This window comes from Castanea sativa, chromosome 4 (assembly GCF_040712315.1).
Source record: "Castanea sativa cultivar Marrone di Chiusa Pesio chromosome 4, ASM4071231v1".
NCBI lineage: Eukaryota > Viridiplantae > Streptophyta > Magnoliopsida > Fagales > Fagaceae > Castanea > Castanea sativa.
The window spans coordinates 41014962-41035942 of NC_134016.1; the positions used below are offsets into that span (position 1 = coordinate 41014962).

Below are 20981 nucleotides of genomic sequence, written 5' to 3' on the forward strand. Positions count from 1 at the left end.
TACAACTATAATTTGTTGTGAAAAATATTGTAGATGTAACACTTCTTTTTCTACACAATACCTTTATTTTTAGTTGTGATTGGTCCAAGTATGATATTTTTATTATTTTATTTTGACCTAAAGGATTTAACACCTCTAACAATTATGAAAATATTGTGATAATTTGTTGTTTCAATAGAGTTGAACAGGTTATATTAACAACAAAAAAGAAAAAAGAAAAGAAAGGTCAGCAGAACAATGCCACTTGAATAAACCAAACACTCTCTTCCTTTACTCATTCACACTTTTTATATATAGAAATTTACCACATAAGATTTGTTATGAAAATGTTGCTGATATAATACTTTTTTTATACAATACCTTTATTTTTAGTTGTGATTGGTTCCAGTATGATATTTTATTATTTTATTTTGACATATAAGAAATTTACGCCTCAACAATTGTGAAAATATTGTGACAATTTGTTGTGTTAATATTGTATTATTATCATATAAACAAGTAAAAAAAAAAAAAAAAGGAGGGGGAGGCAAGTATAATTTTATAACAGTGGGATTGAATAAACAAAAGCCCTGTAGATTGGTAAGTTTATATTAGAAAAACAATTTATCATGTAAGATCTGTTATGAAAATATTGTGAAAATGTTATAAATGTAATACTTTTTTTTTTTTACAATACCTTTATTTTTATTTGTGGTTGCTTTCAGTATGATATTTTATTATTTTATTTTAATATATAAGAAATTTACACCTCAACAATTGTGAAAATATTGTGGCAATTTATTGTCTCAATATTTTATTATTATCATATAAGCAAGTAAAAAGAAAAAAGAAAAAAAAAAAGAGGCAAGTATAACTGTATAATAATGCGTAACAATGGGATTGAATAAATGCGTGCACTATAGCAGAAGTTCTCGTTGGCTCTTTTAATAGTGGGATTGAATAAACGAAAGAACTGTAGCACAAATACTGTAGCGTGTAGATAGAGGCGGTGAGTTTTGGGCAGTGATTGACTAAGCCAAAAATTCACTGTAGAGGCATCCACTCTTTTTATACAGTTAGTAGATGTTACATTTTATACAAATCCAATACTTCTATTAGGACGTCCTCTTTGTAACCTCCGACTGGCGAACTCCCTACTTGGGGCTACCAATGTGTTACATTTTATACAAATCCAGTACTTCTATTAGGACGTCCTCTTTGCAACCTCCGACCGGCAAACTCCCTATTTGGCACTACCAATGGTGCATTGGGACTAGCTACAATATCATACTTCTATTCACGACATGCCTCTGGGTATTAAAACCATTTCTCAAAGTGCTCACAGTACGTAGGTTTCAAAACTAATCAATTTCATATATTTTGGAAATCTTTCCAAAACACATGCTTTCCATCTCTTGATACTTTCGTATCATTGGAAGTAAACTACGGTGTACTGTGAAATTCAAATTACAAGAATAACTCCAACAACCTATTAATCAACTAATCCTATCCCAAGATAACAGGGAAGTCGTATCATCAAGTGGTTACTTATTGATTACAACAATCCTAATATAATTCAAATAACAGAAATCCTAATTGAGGCATTTTGTTCTCAGCAACCATCTTCTTCTAGTCATTATCTGCAGCTGCAACACTTAATCCAACCTGTCCCTGGAACATGGCATAAACATAAGCATGTGTCAACATAAGAAGAGCGAATAACAGAATATTAAGGCTCAAAATGGTAGATAACTAAGACAAGCAATGCATCAATTTGGTACAAGACATGGAACAAGCCTTATTGGATCATTTTAGTGGAATCTTTTTTTGTAGCATATCAATTCTCTGTAGAACATATTATGAGTCAACTTCAAGCAATAGACATGCAGTTTCTTAAACAGTGATAAATAGCAGATGTACACAATGCCCTCTCAAATGGGTGTTTTGAAGGCCAATAATTTAGATAGATTTCAGACGTTATTTTATCAGAAATACTGGAGCACGACGATAAATGTGATGAGGATATACAGTCACAATGCAATGCTGGTGTTAGCAGAGAAAGGATCCAGAATTGGTAAGTGCTGTAGTGGCAAGTCATTTTGACGCTACATAGAGCAGGATCCAAAAGAACCTAATCGAGGGCTACTGTTCATGTGCAAACACAGATAAAGCAATAGCCACTCTTGGGAATGCAACACAAAAAGGATACTGCAATCAGTTTTAGCTCTTAGACCAGCTATGACTACTACACATGAAAGGAATCATCACAAGCATCGTGATCCTATTTAGTAACCACAAAGTTTGTAAACATCAATTATAAGGGTCCATTCCCAGATCATGACAGACATAATCAATTGGACTTAAGTAGCACCATGACTATATATGCATGTTTTTTGTTCTAAGCTAGGGCAACTGTGTTGCCTATTTGTAGTATTCTATTATGGCGGCCATGGTTGGGTCAGATGCGGTGTCCTAATGTTCTGGCTTCTATCTGGTTCAAAAAGAATGGAAATCTAGCTTTCCTTATACCTTTTAACCGTTAATCTAGTTGCTGAAAATTTTAAAATTGCATTGCAAATTTTATTATCTAAGCAGTTGGATGTGAGATCATTAGTAAAGTATAAAAACATATGTTGAAATTAATAAAATTAACCTTACCTTGAACAAAGTGAAAATAATTCAAACTTCCACAGGGAAAATTGCGTAAGTGGAAATTTTGCTTACTTTGTAGATAGTTGACAATATCAGGCCACTTAACCCGCAATTAATGCCAGCTGCATCTCAATGTCTCCTTCCCTTGATGAAATTGCATTAGAAGCTCCCGATTGGGATATCTGTAGGAGCCACCCATACATCCAATAAAGTAATCCATAAATCTTGTTATGCAAGATATGTACTGCCTTGAGTACCATATCAGCTGTGTCATAGAGACCCTCATAAATTCCTTGGTACCAATGACGCAGTACCCCAATGATCAAGATTGGACATAAATTAACCACTAATAACCAAACGGGTGAAACGATTAATGTGACAAGTAGCTCAACAGAAAGAATTCCAGAAACCATACAAACGAGCCTGAATATGAAAAGGTAGGTAGCATCTTGCGTTTGTAATTTTATCACCAAATAGGCAATAATATAGACAATTGTAGCCATCATGAAAAGTACAATGATACCAAGATGTGTTTCAAGTGGCGAGATGTTCAAGGCTTGAAAATGAATACCAATTATGGCACCCAGAATCGAATTGAGGAAGATAAGAAACGTGTGAAATGCTTCAAAGAAAACGATTGCTTCATCACTGGCACATACACAAACAAAAAATCCATTAGCTTCAAAATCCAGTAAAACTTCTTTGGTTTCTCTTCTGAGGTTTACAATCAAATTTGAAAAGAGAAAAATGAAGGAATAGAGAGATAAAGTCAAACCTGTTCAATGTGTGACCAAGAGTTGCCCAAATTGAAACCCTCAAACGGATCGCTAAAAGCACAGCAGCAAAAATGCTAAAACTTGTAGAAAACAAAAGGCAAAAAATCAAAAAATGATCCAACCATCAAAGTAACAATCAAAATTGAAAAGCAAAATTAAGAATAGAGATATTAAATGATCGTTAATAATCCACTACTAAATACAAATAGATCCAAGTAACAATCAATATTTAATCAAAGAAAGAGAGGCCTTGAAACTGGTGGATAAGAGGGCATAGGAATAGTCGTGGTTAGGGACCTCGAGTTAAGTTTTTTTTATAGGAGAGAGAGAGAGAGAAGGCAAAGAAGAGGCGTCGTTCGAGCACTAATTTCTGAAATTCCTAACCTCTGCGGCTCGACGCATGCTGTTGTTTGGATTTTGGGTTCTAAAATCCACGTTTCTTAACACAGACCGGCAACGACAAACTTCCATTTTGCCATCGAAGCTCACACGCTTTCTGTCCGAAGCTATTATTTTTACAAAATAGCAAATATAACGGTTGACAAGTACAATAACAGAGCTCTCCTAGTAGTAGGAATTGATGTAATAGCTCCATCAGCTCTAGATTGCTAAAATTGAGAGATGAAAAAAGAAAAAGAAATCGCTAATTAAAAAAAATTAAAATAAATGTGATAAAAATATTTTTTAATTGAAAAGACTGGTTAAATTCCTACCAAATTAAGGAAACATTTTGTTACGTGTGTTTAAATAACAGTTTTCAGTGTTTTTGAAAATACATGTAAATGAAAAAGTGTGTAAAAATACGTATAATATTATTTAAAAACTGAAAACATATATTTAAACTCGCGTACCAATTAGGGCCTAAATTCCTACCTAATTAAGGAAACATAGCCTAGTAACGTAATTTAAGAATTAGAAATAAATAAATATATATATATATATATATATATATATATATAACATTAAAGTTTAAAATTAAATTAATACGAAAAATAAAACTATTAAATTTTTCATGATAATTTGCTATCAAGGGTGGCTCTACGTTGTAGTCAAGGGGTTTTATAATAATAATAATATTTTTATTAAAAAAAAATTTGAACCCTTGATAATACAAATTTACACACCCTCACCTTCAAACCTAACTCTTTTTATTTAAAGCCCAGCTTAAACTCTGAAAAAAAAAAAAATTGGTCTTTAATTTTAGAAATACAAAGCCCATAAATAAAATTTTGAAAAATCATAAAAATAAGGCCAAATAAAACCTAGTAGCTGCTACTGCGTAGCCTCAAAAACTCCCACTATCCTTCTTCACTCTCCAAACCCAAAGGAAAAAGGCTCCTGATGCTTCACACAAAATCTGCCACTGCTTAGCCCCATGACCTGATGGAGCTGCTACTTAATTGCCACTTGATATGCCGCCTAGATCTGGTTTTGACAATCTATGTTCTTAATGACCACCTCTCTCTCTCTCTCTCTCTCTCTCTCTCTCTCTCTTAGAGTGTGTTTTTGCTTTGTCTTTATCTTTGTTCATGTATCTTCTTTGAAGCTCCACCTCTTACTCACATGTTTATGTCTTGCCATATGGTGTATATGGGTTATAGTGTTTTGTATTTTTTTTAATTGAGCTTTGAGCCATATACGTGTCTGATTGTGTATTCACTGTTACTGTAGTTTCTATGAATTTATGTGTAGTCATAATTGAGTTTGTCTTTTGCACTTTTACCATTTGACTGAATTTGTGAGTAGTTGTAGGCTATGTGGGTGGGTCAATACATTCACACTAAAGGAAAATAAAAATATAAAATATTTAAAGAATTGTAAAATTATAAATTAAAAAATTGCAAAAAAATCAATTAACAACAATAATTAATATGTTTATTACATTAGAAAAAAATATGTCAAATGATCTTATAGTTTACTCTTTATTCTTTTGCTAGAACTAAGAAGAAATTTGTAATAAGTAAATTCCGTAGGCCGCAAGATTCATCTCTTACTTATGATTTATCTTCTACTCAAGTTTCTTATTGATCCCCCTGGACAAATATCCTAGAGCCGCCCCTGTTTGCTATAGGTGGGTTTGAGCTAAATTGAAACCCACTTATTTTTTAATATTCTTTAAATAACTTTTAAATAGGAAGTATCAAAATAAAACTCAACATTATTTTGTGTTATTAAATTTAACAAAAAATTTATTTTAATTCACAAAAAAGTAAAAGTTGATTTATTATCTTTTCATTTATTAATAAAAAAAATTCAAAAAGCAAGGCAACCAGACCATTGTTCTAAGCATATTCAGCATCCAACAATTAACAGATAATAATTAAGATAATAAAAATATATATATAAATAGTGAAAATAGTGTATATATATATATATATATATATATATATATATATATATATATATATATGATGAAGAAGAATATGAAATCAGTAGACTAACCTTTCACGATCAACCTCAGGATCAACAATGGTCTACGACTCCAACTCTGTGCTCCCAGCCATTCTTTGGATTGTGATCATGATTGATAGGCGGGTAAAGTTTTTTGCTGATGCTACAGGCTGAGTAATATTTTCTTATGGTAGAGACTCAGACTCAAGTTTTTCTTTTACGATGGGGCAGCTCTAATATTTGCTAGGTTTGGTTTTATTTTGACAATGTTGCAGCTCTAATATTTTAATTGGTGATTTGGTGTTTACTGTATGGTCTATAATGTTTTAATGTTGTATTTGCTCTCACTCAAATTTCAGCAAGTTATATAGCTCTCACTCAATTTTCAGCTCGTCTAATATTTTAATGCTATATTTGCTCTCACTCAAATGTCAGACGCTCTAATATTTGAGTACTAGGTTGACTAAGACATGATAATCATGGTACTAGGCTGACTAAGACATGATACACATGGAGTACCATGTGTATCATGTCTTAGTCAGCCTAGTACCATGATTATCATGTCTTAGTCAACCTAGTACTCAAATATTAGAGCGTCTGACATTTGAGTGAGAGCAAATATAGCATTAAAATATTAGACGAGCTGAAAATTGAGTGAGAGCTATATAACTTGCTGAAATTTGAGTGAGAGCAAATACAACATTAAAACATTATAGACCATAATCATGGTACTAGGCTGACTAAGACATGATAATCATGGTTTTAAAAATTGGATCAGATTTGCCTCCGATTCCTGGTTTTAGGCATTTTTTTGGGATCGGATTGGCGGCAGGATCCACGTTCAACCGGTCGGACTGGCCAATTTGGTCCAGTTTTTAAAACCTTGATGATAATTGATTTTGCCATTTTCCTTTTCCTTTTTTTTCCCCATATCTCTACACATAGATCACTCCTTATAAGCACATTTCCATGTGCTTCCCTAGGTGATGTGGGACTCCAAAATTGCTTCTCCCTATGGTCCTTCACACAATGTGCTAGGAACCTGGTGGTTTCTAATGAAGGCGAATAGAAATTGTAAAAGAATTGATTTAATTTGAGGTAGTCACCCTTCATAGAGAAAAAGAAAGATTAAGAGAGAGATACACACTAATGCACTAAGCACTTGGTTTATTCTTCAATGATATCTAATGTTGAATTACAATCATGTATTTATAGGAGACTAGCTCTAATCTCATTGGCCCACATGGTTTAAGATAATTGGCTAGTAAATTCAACATGTACTCTATGAATTAAGCTATGTGTTAAATAAGTTACATGTGCTCAAATTCTAACTAACTCATCATATTTTCAACTAACTAACTAACTAAAGGGATTGCAAAAACTATAAGGAGATTACAAGACATATGACATATTTGAGATTCTTATCATTTCCCACCCCTTCAAAACACCTTGCCCACATTTGGAATTGTCAATGATGTGAGACACATTTGGAATTCTTTAGATACACAATATATATATATATATATATATATATATATATATATATCTTTAAAAGTTTGAGGATATAATGCTATTGTCATTTTTCTAAGGTCTTTGGTCATTTTTCAATAAATGAAAAAGTTAGCTTTGAAGACTTTTGGAATAGGCTCATAAATGAGCTTTGACAAATGTGTGTGCACTGTACTGGAATCCAAGGGGTCACTGTCACATAGGCATTGGTTTTCACTAAATCTCATTATCTGCCAGACTGCCACCTTTGCAATGATTAAGCAGTTTGTCAACTAGTAATTGTCAATGATGTGAGACACATTTGGAATTCTTTAGATACACAATCTGTGGCTAAAATGTCACAATTGCATTGTTTATCAAAATATATATCAATTTACTACTGTTTCGGAAATATGTAAAGATCTACCACTTTTTGGGTACTCGAATTCTATGGAAAAAATTTGAAATTTTTTTATGGTACTTGATTTCTATAAACTCGAGCTCTATCAAAAAATTTTCAGCAATTTTGAAGGCAATTTTTTCAAAGAACTCGAGTTTCAAAAACTTGTATTTCCAAAAAGTAGTAGATCCCTACATATTTTCATAACAGTAGTAGATTGATATATATTACGGTAAATAGTGATTTTTGACTATTTTGACCCACAATCTGTTTTTGAAAAAGATGGTTAAATAAACTCTTCGGATAAAGACATTACTTTACCCACTGCTTTCTTCATTTGACATTCATTTCAATCAAGAAAAAAGAATATTTCACGCATTTAGAAGACTACGTGAAAAGTTGTTCTTGGTGGGCTTATGCCATTGGCAAATATGAACCTGTAAAAGTTGCTTTATTCCTAATTACCATTCTTGTACACATAGGGTTGTACATAATGTTCCCTTGTCCTTTGTCATTAATTGTTTTAAATATTACAATATGCACTTAAAAAATTGCAACAATAACTGATGCCATATATGGTGGTTGGGCTAAATGTCGTCTTTAAATCATTGGTAAATTCATATTGTATAAACATTTTTGTATTATAACTCCTTTAAAGTTCTCACTCTTAAGCAGTCCTACCTTCTTTGCTTCAGTGATCAAAAAGTCACGCCATAGCTGAAATTTTCTCCCCTAAATATTACGGGTCCATTTGGATACCGTTTATTTTGCTGAAAACAAAAAACATTGTAGCAAATAAGTGAAAAACGCATGCTAATTATTTTTGGGTCCAAGTACTATAGCTCAGCTGAAAACGTGTTTTTACTTTCTTTTTTTTTTTTCTTTTTTTTCTTCTTCTTCTATTAACTCCTCACCCACCCTAGCTAACACTTGTGTCTTCGAGAAGAGAGTTCCACACCCACCAGAGAAAGGAAGAGAGGAAGACCTACATCAGTTCGACGCCGACGAAGAGCTGAGAATGTAAATCCACGAGGAAAACAACCCAGTCCGATGCCGACAAAGGTCCCTCGGTGGTGGTGGATGGGTTGATCAGCGGTGGGTTTGATGGGTTTGATATGGAAAGTCGGTGGTGCTGGGTGAGGTTGAGATTGGTGATGGGTTTGATTTGTGTTTGCTGGTAGATTCATTTAATTGGTTGCGTTTGCTGGGTTTGACCGGTTTGACGGGTTTGATTTTTTATTTTTTTTTCACATGGGTTTGATTCATATGGTTTTGGTTTCACTGTTTTGATCTTCTGTTTTGATGGGCTTGCTGGGTTCATCATGTTCTGGGTTTGATCAGTGAAGAACACGAAAAATGGGTTTGATGGGTTCATCATGTTCTGGGTTTGATTCATATGGTTTTGGTTTCACTGTTTTGATCTTTTGTTTTGATAGGTTTGTTGGGTTCATCATGTTCAGGGTTTAAGAATGGGTTTGCTGGGTTCATCACGTTCTGGGTTTAATCGGTGAAGAACACAAAGAACGGTGCGTTGAATGAAAAAAACGCTACGCGTTTTAATTCAGTCTTGTGTTGAATTGGAAGCTACTGTAGCAGTGGGTCTCATGGATATACAAACGCCAGACGCAAAACACGACTCTATGTTCTTAATGACCACCTCTCTCTCTCTCTCTCTCTCTCTCTCTCTCTCTCTCTCTCTCTCTCTCTCTCTCTCTCTCTCTCTCAGTGAGTGTGTTTTTGCTTTGTCTTTATCTCTGTTCATGTATCTTTTTCGAAGCTCCACCTCTTACTCACATGTTTATGTCTTGCCATATGGTGTATATGGGTTATAGTGTTTTGTATTTTTTTAATTGAGCTTTGAGCCATATACGTGTCTGATTGTGTATTCACTGTTACTGTAGTTTCTATGAATTTATGTGTAGTCATAATTGAGTTTGTCTTTTGCACTTTTACCATTTGACTGAATTTGTGAGTAGTTGTAGGCTATGTGGGTGGGTCAATACATTCACACTAAAGGAAAATAAAAATATAAAATATTTAAGGAATTGTAAAATTATAAATTAAAAAATTGCAAAAAAATCAATTAACAACAATAATTAATATGTTTATTACATTAGAAAAAAATATGTCAAATGATCTTATAGTTTTTTTTTAATTCTTTTGCTAGAACTAAGAAGAAATTTGTAATAAGTAAACTCCGTAGGCCGCAAGATTCATCTCTTACTCATGATTTATCTTCTACTCAAGTTTCTTATTGATCCCCCTGGACAAAAATCCTGGAGCCACCCCTGTTTGCTATAGGTGGGTTTGAGCTAAATTGAAACCCACTTATTTTTTAATATTCTTTAAATAACTTTTAAATAGGAAGTATCAAAATAAAACTCAACATTATTTTGTGTTATTAAATTTAACAAAAAATTTATTTTAATTCACAAAAAAGTAAAAGTTGATTTATTATCTTTTCATTTATTAATAAAAAAAATTCAAAAAGCGAGGCAACCAGACCACTATTCTAAGCATATTCAGTATCCAACAATTAACAGATAATAATTAAGATAATAAAATATATATATATATATATATATATATATATATATATATATATAGTGAAAACAGTGTATATATATATATATATGATGAAGAAGAAAATGAAATCAGTAGACTAACCTTTCACGATCAACCTCAGGATCGACAATGGTCTGCGACTCCAACTCTGTGCTCCCAGCCATTCTTTGGATTGTGATCATGATTGATAGGCGGGTAAAGTTTTTTGTTGATGCTACAGGCTGAGTAATATTTTCTTATGGTAGAGACTCAGACTCAAGTTTTTCTTTTACGATGGGGCAGCTCTAATATTTGCTAGGTTTGGTGTTATTTTGACGATGTTGCAGCTCTAATATTTTAATTGGTGATTTGGTGTTAACTGTATGGTCTATAATGTTTTAATGTTGTAATTGTTCTCACTCAAATTTCAGCAAGTTATATAGCTCTCACTCAAATTTCAACTCGTCTAATATTTTAATGTTATATTTGCTCTCACTCAAATGTCAGACACTCCAATATTTGAGTACTAGGTTGACTAAGACATGATAATCATGGTACTAGGCTGACTAAGACATGATAATCATGTCTTAGTACCATGATTATCATGTCTTAGTCAGCCTAGTACCATGATTATCATGTCTTAGTCAACCTAGTACTCAAATATTAGAGCGTCTGACATTTGAGTGAGAGCAAATATATAACATTAAAATATTTGACGAGCTGAAAATTGAGTGAGAGCTATATAACTTGCTGAAATTTGAGTGAGAGAAAATACAACATTAAAACATTATAGACCATAATCATGGTACTAGGCTGACTAAGACATGATAATCATGGTTTTAAAAATTGGATCAGATTTGCCTCCGGTTCCTGGTTTTAGGCATTTTTTTAGGATCGGATTGGTGGCTGGTTTCACGTTCAACCGGCCAGACTGGCCAATTTGGTCCAGTTTTTAAAACCTTGATGATAATTGATTTTTCCATTTTCCTTTTCCTTTTTTTTCCCCATATCTCTACACATAGATCACTCCTTATAAGCACATTTCCATGTGCTTCCCTAGGTGATGTGGGACTCCAAAATTGCTTCTCCCTATGGTCCTTCACACAATGTGCTAGGAACCTGGTGGTTTCTAATGAAGGCAAATAGAAATTGTAAGAGAATTGATTTAATTTGAGGTAGTCACCCTTCATAGAGAAAAAGAAAGATTAAGAGAGAGATACACACTAATGCACTAAGCACTTGGTTTATTCTTCAATGATATCTAATGTTGAATTACAATCATGTATTTATAGGAGACTAGCTCTAATCTCATTGGCCCACATGGTTTAAGATAATTGGCTAGTAAATTCAACATGTACTCTATGAATTAAGCTATGTGTTAAATAAGTTACATGTGCTCAAATTCTAACTAACTCATCATATTTTCAACTAACTAACTAACTAAAGGGATTGCAACAACTATAAGGAGATTACAAGACATATGACATATTTGAGATTCTTATCATTTCCCACCCCTTCAAAACACCTTGCCCACAAGGTGTGGTTGTGGTTGTCACCTTCATCAAAAGAAATCTTCCAATGGACCAATACTTTATCGATATTTTGATCACCATATTCATGCACTTTTATTTGGCAAGCGGTCCTATGTATATGAAGGTTCCTTCTTCGTAGATCTTCAACCTTTGCTCAAATTCTTTAGCCTTTAATGGTTCTTCAATCTTCAAGGTTTCATTGATTCTTTGGACCTTAGAATATTCTTGGATGCTCAAGTCTTCATTTGGTTCTAGAACCATTAGAATTGTTAGTGGTTGCATCTTTGATTCTTGGATCACTAACACCTGGATTGTTGATTCTTGAATCGTGGACTCTTGTGTGGGAGCCTCCATTGGTGTCTTAATAATTGGTTCTTGGTCTTTCAGCATGAAAGTCGCGGGCTCTTGCATCTTACATTCTTGGGTGGTAGTCTCCATTGATGCATCAAGGATTGGTGCTCGAAACCAATCTTGTAGGGCGCATATGAAATGCACCCAATTTGTGCACAAACCTAATGCCTCCGAATCTTGGAACCATTCTCATGCTTCTTCCATGTAACAAGAGGCAATGGAGACCATGTGATGTGATGGTGTGTTATCTAAAACAAAGAATTCATAGAGCTTAACAAGCCACCAAAAAAGATCTCCACCTTTGAAATAAAACTTCATGAAAGCTTGATGAATTGCAATGGATTTGGTCATCTCAAGATCAACAACTCTGATACTACTTGTTAGGAACCCAGTGGTTTCTAATGGGGATGAATAAGAATTGTAAGGGAATCGACTTAATTCGAAGTAGTCACCATCCATAGAGAAAGAGAGATTAAGAGATGGAAATGCACTAATGCACTAAGCAATTGGTTTGTTCTTCAATGATATATAATGTTGAATTACAATTATGTATTTATAGAAAACTAGCTCTAGCCGCATTGGCTCACTTGGCTCAAGATAATTGTTAATTAATTCAACATTTGTTCTATGAATTAAGTCATGTACTAAATGAGCTACATGTGCTCAAGTCTTAATTAACTCATCATAATCTCAACTAACTAACTAACTAAAGGGGTTACAACAACTATGAGGAGATTACAAGGCATATGACATAATTTGGGGTTCCTATCACGATACTTTATTAATAATGGTAACAATTGCTTGATCTTAAACGGATTGTTTGATTTTGTTTTAATTTTGCACAATTCCAAATCTAGATTAGAGAAAGGAAAGGGAATAAAATGTTATATATATATATATATATATATATATATATATATATATATATATATATATTTCTTTAAAAGTTTGAGGATATAATGCTATTGTCATTTTTCTAAGGTCTTTGGTCATTTTTCAATAAATGAAAAAGTTAGCTTCGAAGACTTTTGGAATAAGCTCATAAATGAGCTTTGACAAATGTGTGTGCAATGTACTGGAATCCAAGGGGTCACTGTCACATAGGCACTGGTTTTCACTAAATCTCATTATCTGCCAGGCTACCACCTTTGCAATGATTAACCAGTTTGTCAATTAGTAATTGTCAATGATGTGAGACACATTTGGATTCTTTAGATACACAATATATATATATATATATATATATATATATATATATATATATATATATATATATATATATATTTATTTATTTATTTATTTATTTATTTATTTAAAAGTTTGAGGATATAATGCTATTGTCATTTTTCTAAGGTCTTTGGTCATTTTTCAATAAATGAAAAAGTTAGCTTTGAAGACTTTTGGAATAGGCTCATAAATGAGCTTTGACAAATGTGTGTGCACTGTACTGGAATCCAAGGGGTCACTATCACATAGGCATTGGTTTTCACTATATCTCATTATCTGCCAGACTGCCACCTTTGCAATGATTAAGCAGTTTGTCAATTAGTAATTGTTAATGATGTGAGACACATTTGGAATTCTTTAGATACACAATCTGTGGCTAAAATGTCACAATTGCATTGTTTATCAAAATATATATCAATTTACTACTGTTTCGGAAATATGTAAAGATCTACCACTTTTTGGGTACTCGAATTCTACGGAAAAAATTTGAAATTTTTTTTATGGTACTTGATTTCTATAAACTCGAGTTCTATCAAAAAATTTTCAACAATTTTGAAGGAAATTTTTTCAAAGAACTCGAGTTTCAAAAACTTGTGTTTCCAAAAAGTAGTAGATCCCTACATATTTCCATAACAGTAGTAGATTGATATATATTACGGTAAACAGTGATTTTTAACTATTTTGACCCACAATCTGTTTTTGAAGAAGATGGTTAAATAAACTCTCCGGATAAAGACATTACTTTACCCACTGCTTTCTTCATTTGACATTCATTTCAATCAAGAAAAAAGAATATTTCACGCATTTAGAAGACTACGTGAAAAGTTGTTCTTGGTGGGCTTATGCCATTGGCAAATATGAACCTGTAAAAGTTGCTTTATTCCTAATTACCATTCTTGTACACATAGGGTTGTACATAATGTTCCCTTGTCCTTTGTCATTAATTGTTTTAAATATTACAATATGCACTTAAAAAATTGCAACAATAACAGATGCCATATATGGTGGTTGGGCTAAATGTCGTTTTTAAATCATTGGTAAATTCATATTGTATAAACATTTTTGTATTATAACTCCTTTAAAGTTCTCACTCTTAAGCCGTCCTACCTTCTTTGCTTCAGTGATCAAAAAGTCATGCCATAGCTGAAATTTTCTCCCCTAGATATTACGGGTCCGTTTGGATACCGTTTATTTTGCTGAAAACTAAAAACACTGTAGCAAATAAGTGAAAAACGCGTGCTAATTATTTTTGGGTCCGAGTACTATTGCTCAGCTGAAAACGTGTTTTTACTTTCTTTTTTTTTTTTTCTTCTTCTTCTATTAACTCCTCACCCACCCTAGCTAACACCTGTTTCTTCGAGAAGAGAGTTCCACGCCCGCCAGAGAAAGAGGAGAGGAAGACCTACATCAGTTTGACGCCGACGAAGAGCTGAGAATGTAAATCCACGAGGAAAACAACCCAGTCCGATGCCGACAAAGGTCCCTCGGTGGTGGTGGATGAGTTGATCAGCGGTGGGTTTGATGGGTTTGATATGGAAAGTCGGTGGTGCTGGGTGAGGTTGAGATTGGTGATGGGTTTAATTTGTGTTTGCTGGTAGATCCATTTAATTGGTTGCGTTTGCTGGGTTTAACCGGTTTGACGGGTTTGATTTTTTTTTTTTTTTTTTTCACATGGGTTTGATTCATATGGTTTTGGTTTCACTGTTTTGATCTTCTGTTTTGATGGGCTTGCTGGGTTCATCGTGTTCTGGGTTTGATCAGTGAAGAACACGAAAAATGGGTTTTATGGGTTCATCATGTTCTGGGTTTGATTCATTTGGTTTTGGTTTCACTGTTTTGATCTTCTGTTTTGATGGGTTTGCTGGGTTCATCATGTTCAGGGTTTAAGAATGGGTTTATTGGGTTCATCACGTTCTGGGTTTAATCGGTGAAGAACACAAAGAACGGTGCGTTGAATGAAAAAAACGCTACGCGTTTCAGTTCAATCTTGTGTTGAATTGGAAGCTACTGTAGCAGTGGGTCTCATGGATATACAAACGCCAGACGCAAAACACGACTCTTAGACGCTATCCAAACGCATGCTACATATTAGTATTGAGTTGTGATCCACACACCCAATTCACTGACTTCTAATTGTTGTAATAAAGAATTATTTCTTTTGATAATCATTATTTTGTCCATTAACAGAAAACCCTATCATTTGGATTTAGTTGCAACATGAAAAATTAAATCTGGGCTTTTTGAACATCTCTTTATGCATATTTATTCAGAATCAAACTTCTACCCCACAACATACTTCACAGGAAGCTCATGAGACTTGCTTTGAAAACTAATTAACCACATTGATGACTAATATGATTCTACTCTACTAAGGTATCTAGTGCTGACACATGTTAGGCATTCTGATTTCATTCCAGGATGAAGTATGTAATGACAGAATTCTTGTAAGATGTCAACTTGTTTGATAATTGATAGAAGTTAGAGATTTCCATGCTTGCTCTTCTTTTGCTTCCATGTATGATTTTAAAAAATGAGTTGAATCTGAGCTCAAAGCCAGAACTTGTAACAAGATGAAGAGGTGTGGTAGTTCAAATATGACAAATTATTAGGGTTAATTTGCACTTCCCTTTAGTAAGGTTTGCTATTTCAAAACAGAATAATAATGTCCTTACTTAATTAGTAATGAGCACTTTGTCCAAATCCATTAGGATTTTCTTCAAATTTAATAGAAAATTCAAATTCCTATTATACATGTTTCTCAGGAAATTTTGGGAAGGAAGGAATAACAGTAACGGTGGCCAACAAAGGAGTTTTTTGGGACACAATCACACTGTTGCAGTGATATAGAGCATGCAAAGATTAGAAGAGGTTGTATCTTTAACTTAGGGAGTCAATGTATTGATGTAATTCTTTTACTTTGGAGTTTCCTATATTGGATAAATATCTTATTCATCCAAAAAGAAAGATCTGCAAAAAGAAGAATTCTGCAGCATTCCATCTAGAAATCTCTGAGCTATTAGAAAGGGAGCAAATTATATGCACTCAAAACGGTTGATCAGACTGGTGGTTAATGAGAGAGAAATACTAAGTATTTTAATATGTTGGTGAATAAAGGAAAGACTGAATATTTAAATCTTAAGGCTCAAACGGCAGATGATCAATGGATAGACTCAGTACAAGAAAGAACAAGGAATAGTGGATCATTTTAGTGGAATCTTATATCAATTCTCTATGGAACATATTTTGAGTCCACTTCAAGCAATAGACATGTAGTGCCTAGATACTAATCAATAGCAAAAGTACCATATGCCCTCTCAAATGACTGTTTTAAAGGCCTTTGGTCCAAATGGATTTCAAGCATTCTTTTGTCAGAAATATTGGAGAATTGCGATAAATGTGGTAAGGATATGCAATCACAATGCATTGCTGATGTTAGCAAAAAATAAAGATACTGCAAGATAGTTTGACTCTTACACTAGCTTACTCTACTACTAAGGAGAGGAATCACAAACATCCTTTTTTTAAAAAAAAAAAGAAAAAAGAAAAAAAAAAGGAATCACAAGAAATCATTATCCTATCAAGGAACCACAAGGTGTGCAGACATCAGTTAGAAGCCATTCCTAGATCTTGAGAGACACAATCAGTCTGGCTAAAGTGGCACCATGAATGTATATGCATGTTTTTTGGTCTAAACTTCCATAACCGATTTGTCAATTTGTAGTATTTTCATGTGGCTGCATGGTTAGGTCGGATGTGGTGTCCTAATTTTCTAGCTTCTAGCTAGTTTTGCTTCCCTCTCTAATGAATTTTGGCATTGTCACAAATAAAATAAAATGGAAATCTCACTTTCCATAAAGCCTTTCAACCTTAAAGTCGAATTGTTGAAAATTTGCAAAATTGAATTGCAAATTTTATTATCTAAGCAGTTGAATGTGAGATCTTCCGTAAAGTACAAAGACATATGCTAAATATAGTATAATTAACCTCACTTTGAATGAAATGTAAATAAATTCAAACTTCCACAAACAGAAAATTGCAAAGTGAAAATTGTGCTTACAATATGTCTAATTAACAATAACAGGTCACTAAAACAATTTCTTCCATTTGCACACCATTGTCTTCCTGTTCTCTTGAAGACAATGCTTGAGAAGCTACTTTACTGGAATTTCTTTTGGATCCGGTCATATATCTAACCAACTAATTGACAAATCTTTTTAAACAAGCTACATACTGCATTAAGTACTAAATTAGTTGTGTAGCACAGATAATGATAAACTTGTTGGTATGAATGACATGGTGCCCCTATTTCAAGATTGGACATAAATTAACCATGAATAGCCAAAAGAGCGAAATGATTATTGCAACAAGTAGCTCTATAGCAATAATTCTTGAAACTAGACAAATGAACCTCAATCTGGATAGGTTCTCAGTGTCTTGAGGTAGTAGTTTTATCCCTATATATGCAATGACATGGACGATTGTAGCCATGTTTAAAAACAAGATGATAGCAAAATGTGTATCAAGTGGTGAGACGTCCATAACTGGAAAGTGTAAACCAATTAAGGCAGTCGGAAATGAGGTGAGGAAGAGAAGAAGCCCATGGAATGCTTCAAAGAAAACGAGTGCTTCATCACTGGCACATACACAAATAAGAGATCCTTGAGCTTTTACATCAATAAAAAAACCCACAAAATCAACTTTACTTCAATGAAAAAAAGGAAATCCCTTTAGCTTTATTAAGTTTCTCTCCCAAACCTACCACAATGAGTGCAATTCAACGCAAAGATATGAACAAGCCACTGTCAATATACCCTTACTATAAGAAATAATCTTTGAAAATTTGTCTTATCAAGAGATGAATAAGCCACTATCAAGATTATTTCATTCACCCTTACTATAAGAAATAATCTCTGACAATTTGTCTTATCAAGAATTCTAAAAATTCAGTCTATCATATGTGTGTATGCCTGGGCAGTGGTGAGTTTGTAATAACTAAAATCATTCAATAAGCAATAGGTCTGATATAAGACTTCTTGTTCCTCATACATGCATTAATCTTGATGTTAAAATATAAACAACAACCAAGTTTTAGGGTCCGTTTGGATAAAACTTATTACTGAAAACTGAAAACACTGTAGCAAAATAATTTTTAAATGTGTAAAAAATTATTGTTCACTCTTTTTTTACTGTTCATATGCCTTGGTGCACTGTTCATGTCCCCTGAACAGTGCACTAGGCGCTGGTCTTTAAAAAAAAAAAAAAAAAAAAAAAAGGCGGAAAGCTTACAGACACAGACGTAGATGTGCTATCCAAACCCAGCCTTAGTCTCAAAACTTTAAAATCTGCTAGGGATCCTCAACAAACTAATCAGAGTTGGCCACATATACTATTTTTTGTCATTCTAATCATACTCTGTCTCCTTTATTGATATGTCATTTTTTACTATTTCTATTAAAAATCAATTATTAAACAAAAAAGGATCCAATCATCTTTTAAAAAAAAATGAAAAAGAAAGGAATAGGGATAAAAAAACCAAGAATCCAAACCTGTTCAATAGGCCATAAAAAGCTTTCGAAGTATCTGTTAGTTGAGCTCACAGCTTCATCTGAGTTGACTCTGATTAAGAATGAAAAAAGAATATCAATTATTAAACAACAACAAAAAAGATGCAAGTGACAATCAAATTTGTAAATTGGAAAACAAAAATAAAGAAAATCAGTATAAATGCGAGCTATTTATGCCCAAACGGGTTACGGGGGGTTTTGGTTTGGATCCAAGTCCAACCTCTGAAATCCAGGTTTCTTGACAGGTCATTACGGCAACCTAGACCTGCAATGAAAAACTTCCATTGAAGCTCACAACGTTTCTGTCCGCCGACGACCGATGCGGATGCCATACCCATCAATATTATTATTTTTATTATTTGAAAAACGAAGGAGTAGGATGAGATATAGAGAGGCGTTGAAGGGGTTTTTCTTACACCTGTCCTGACCTTGCACGTGTTTTTTTTTTTTTCTTACACCTGTCCTTTATGCAGCAACTGCCCAGTCTTGTGTGCAGAAAATTCTTGTCCCAAAGCATTTATTGAAGGGAAAAATGATATGTTTACAATATTTTTATAAAATTTTTATTACAAAATTTAAGTGATAGGTTGTTATAGTTGAATTAAAAAAGTAATTTTAATGCTAAATTCAAATTTAAACTAATAACAATTAATCACCTATGATTTATTATTGTAAAAATGTGGTGGACAATCATTTTGAAGCAGACTTCCACAATCACTTCTCTTTTGAGGGAATGGAGTTTTGAAGCAGATTACGAACGTATCATCCATGCATAGTGGAAGTTGGCTTACGCACAAGCCAACTATGACCTGTTCACCGGAAGGTGGTGGTGTTGGCTAATAAGCCAACTATTACCAGAATATCAAGCGGTGGGTAACCAGTAATAAGCTGATAAGAAAACATTGAAGAAGAAAATAAAAACACTACCTGCTCCTGTCATGATTGTGTAGATCATCAGCATCAGCCATTTTGCTTCCACCCTTTGTAGTTTTCACTTTGCAGTATTTATTTTTGGTACGTGGTATTATGGTTGCACTGTACATATATATATATATATATTTTGCTGAAATGGTTGCACATGACATCACACGTTACATATATTTTGGTACGTGGTATTAAGTAACATCGATGTCTAAAACCTCTTAACTCTAGCACATGACATCACACGTTACATCACGGGAATTTTTTGTTGAGAGCAGATTGAGTTTTATATTAACAGAATCAAGATTGGCAGGGTTTTATGGGCTTTATTGACATTAACAAATTGAGACCTCGTATATTTAATCTTAATTTTTAGTATTTTATTCAGTTTGCTTCTTACACATTTTTGTATTGTACTTATTTATGCTATCTTGGTTGCTGCAACTTCTTATAAAATCCTTAAGGCGTATTTTTATTTGCATTCTATTTGAAACTACTACTGTTTTTAATTTGAATAAAAATGATATTCCCTTTGTTTGTGTACCATTAATGAACCATTTCAAATATCATAAAAAATTAAAATAATCTATTGTTTGAAGTTTTAATTTTTAGAGTTCATAACTCTATTCATTCTTTCATAGATTCGATCCATATATACAGGGGTTAAGCTGTGTTGAAGGGTGAGGGATATGCCCCCCCCAAATTATTTTAATGTTTTCAAAATTTAGTCTATAAAAATAAGAGTTGGTCCCCCCAAATATTTGAATTAGTCCAATAATGCTCTTAAAAAAAAGAATTATTTTAATAGTTATAAATATATAACTTTATTTTTCGAAATTCTATTTTTTATTGTAAAATGTACTCTTATACCTGTTAAATATTTGATAAAGTTTGGCATCAAACATGTTTGAATCTATCCTTTTTAACCCATTATGCGGTGATTAACAAGTTATTGACTCATTAAAAAAAATTTTGTCACTAAAACTATACATGAAATATATCTTTAGTTGCCACATAATAGGTTAAAGCAAGATAGATTCAAATATGTTTAGAGACTAATTTATTCCTCCTAGTTTTCGATCACTCATGTTTTTGAAAATTTCGTTAGTTTAATTGAAAGATTTTTTACTTACTTTATATAAAATTTGATAATTTG

At 33.1% G+C, this 20981-nt stretch overlaps 2 long non-coding RNA genes across 4 annotated transcripts; both read right to left on the bottom strand.

The window, feature by feature from the left end:
- Positions 1-1328: 1328 nt before the first annotated feature.
- On the bottom strand, positions 1329-3962 carry LOC142630972 (uncharacterized). 3 transcript variants are annotated; one of them, XR_012843477.1, is made up of 4 exons: positions 3792-3962; positions 3407-3487; positions 2704-3279; positions 1329-1650 (listed from the first exon to the last, which is right to left on the bottom strand). It is a non-coding gene; the product is annotated as an uncharacterized LOC142630972 (long non-coding RNA). The 3 variants fall into 3 exon arrangements; XR_012843475.1 differs by having other exon boundaries at positions 3407-3481; positions 3792-3959; XR_012843476.1 differs by having other exon boundaries at positions 2638-3279; positions 3407-3481; positions 3792-3953.
- A 13433-nt stretch (positions 3963-17395) lies between these two features.
- Positions 17396-19207, bottom strand: LOC142630650 (uncharacterized). The gene is made up of 3 exons (XR_012843381.1): positions 19125-19207; positions 18887-18956; positions 17396-17973 (listed from the first exon to the last, which is right to left on the bottom strand). It is a non-coding gene; the product is annotated as an uncharacterized LOC142630650 (long non-coding RNA).
- Positions 19208-20981: the final 1774 nt, after the last annotated feature.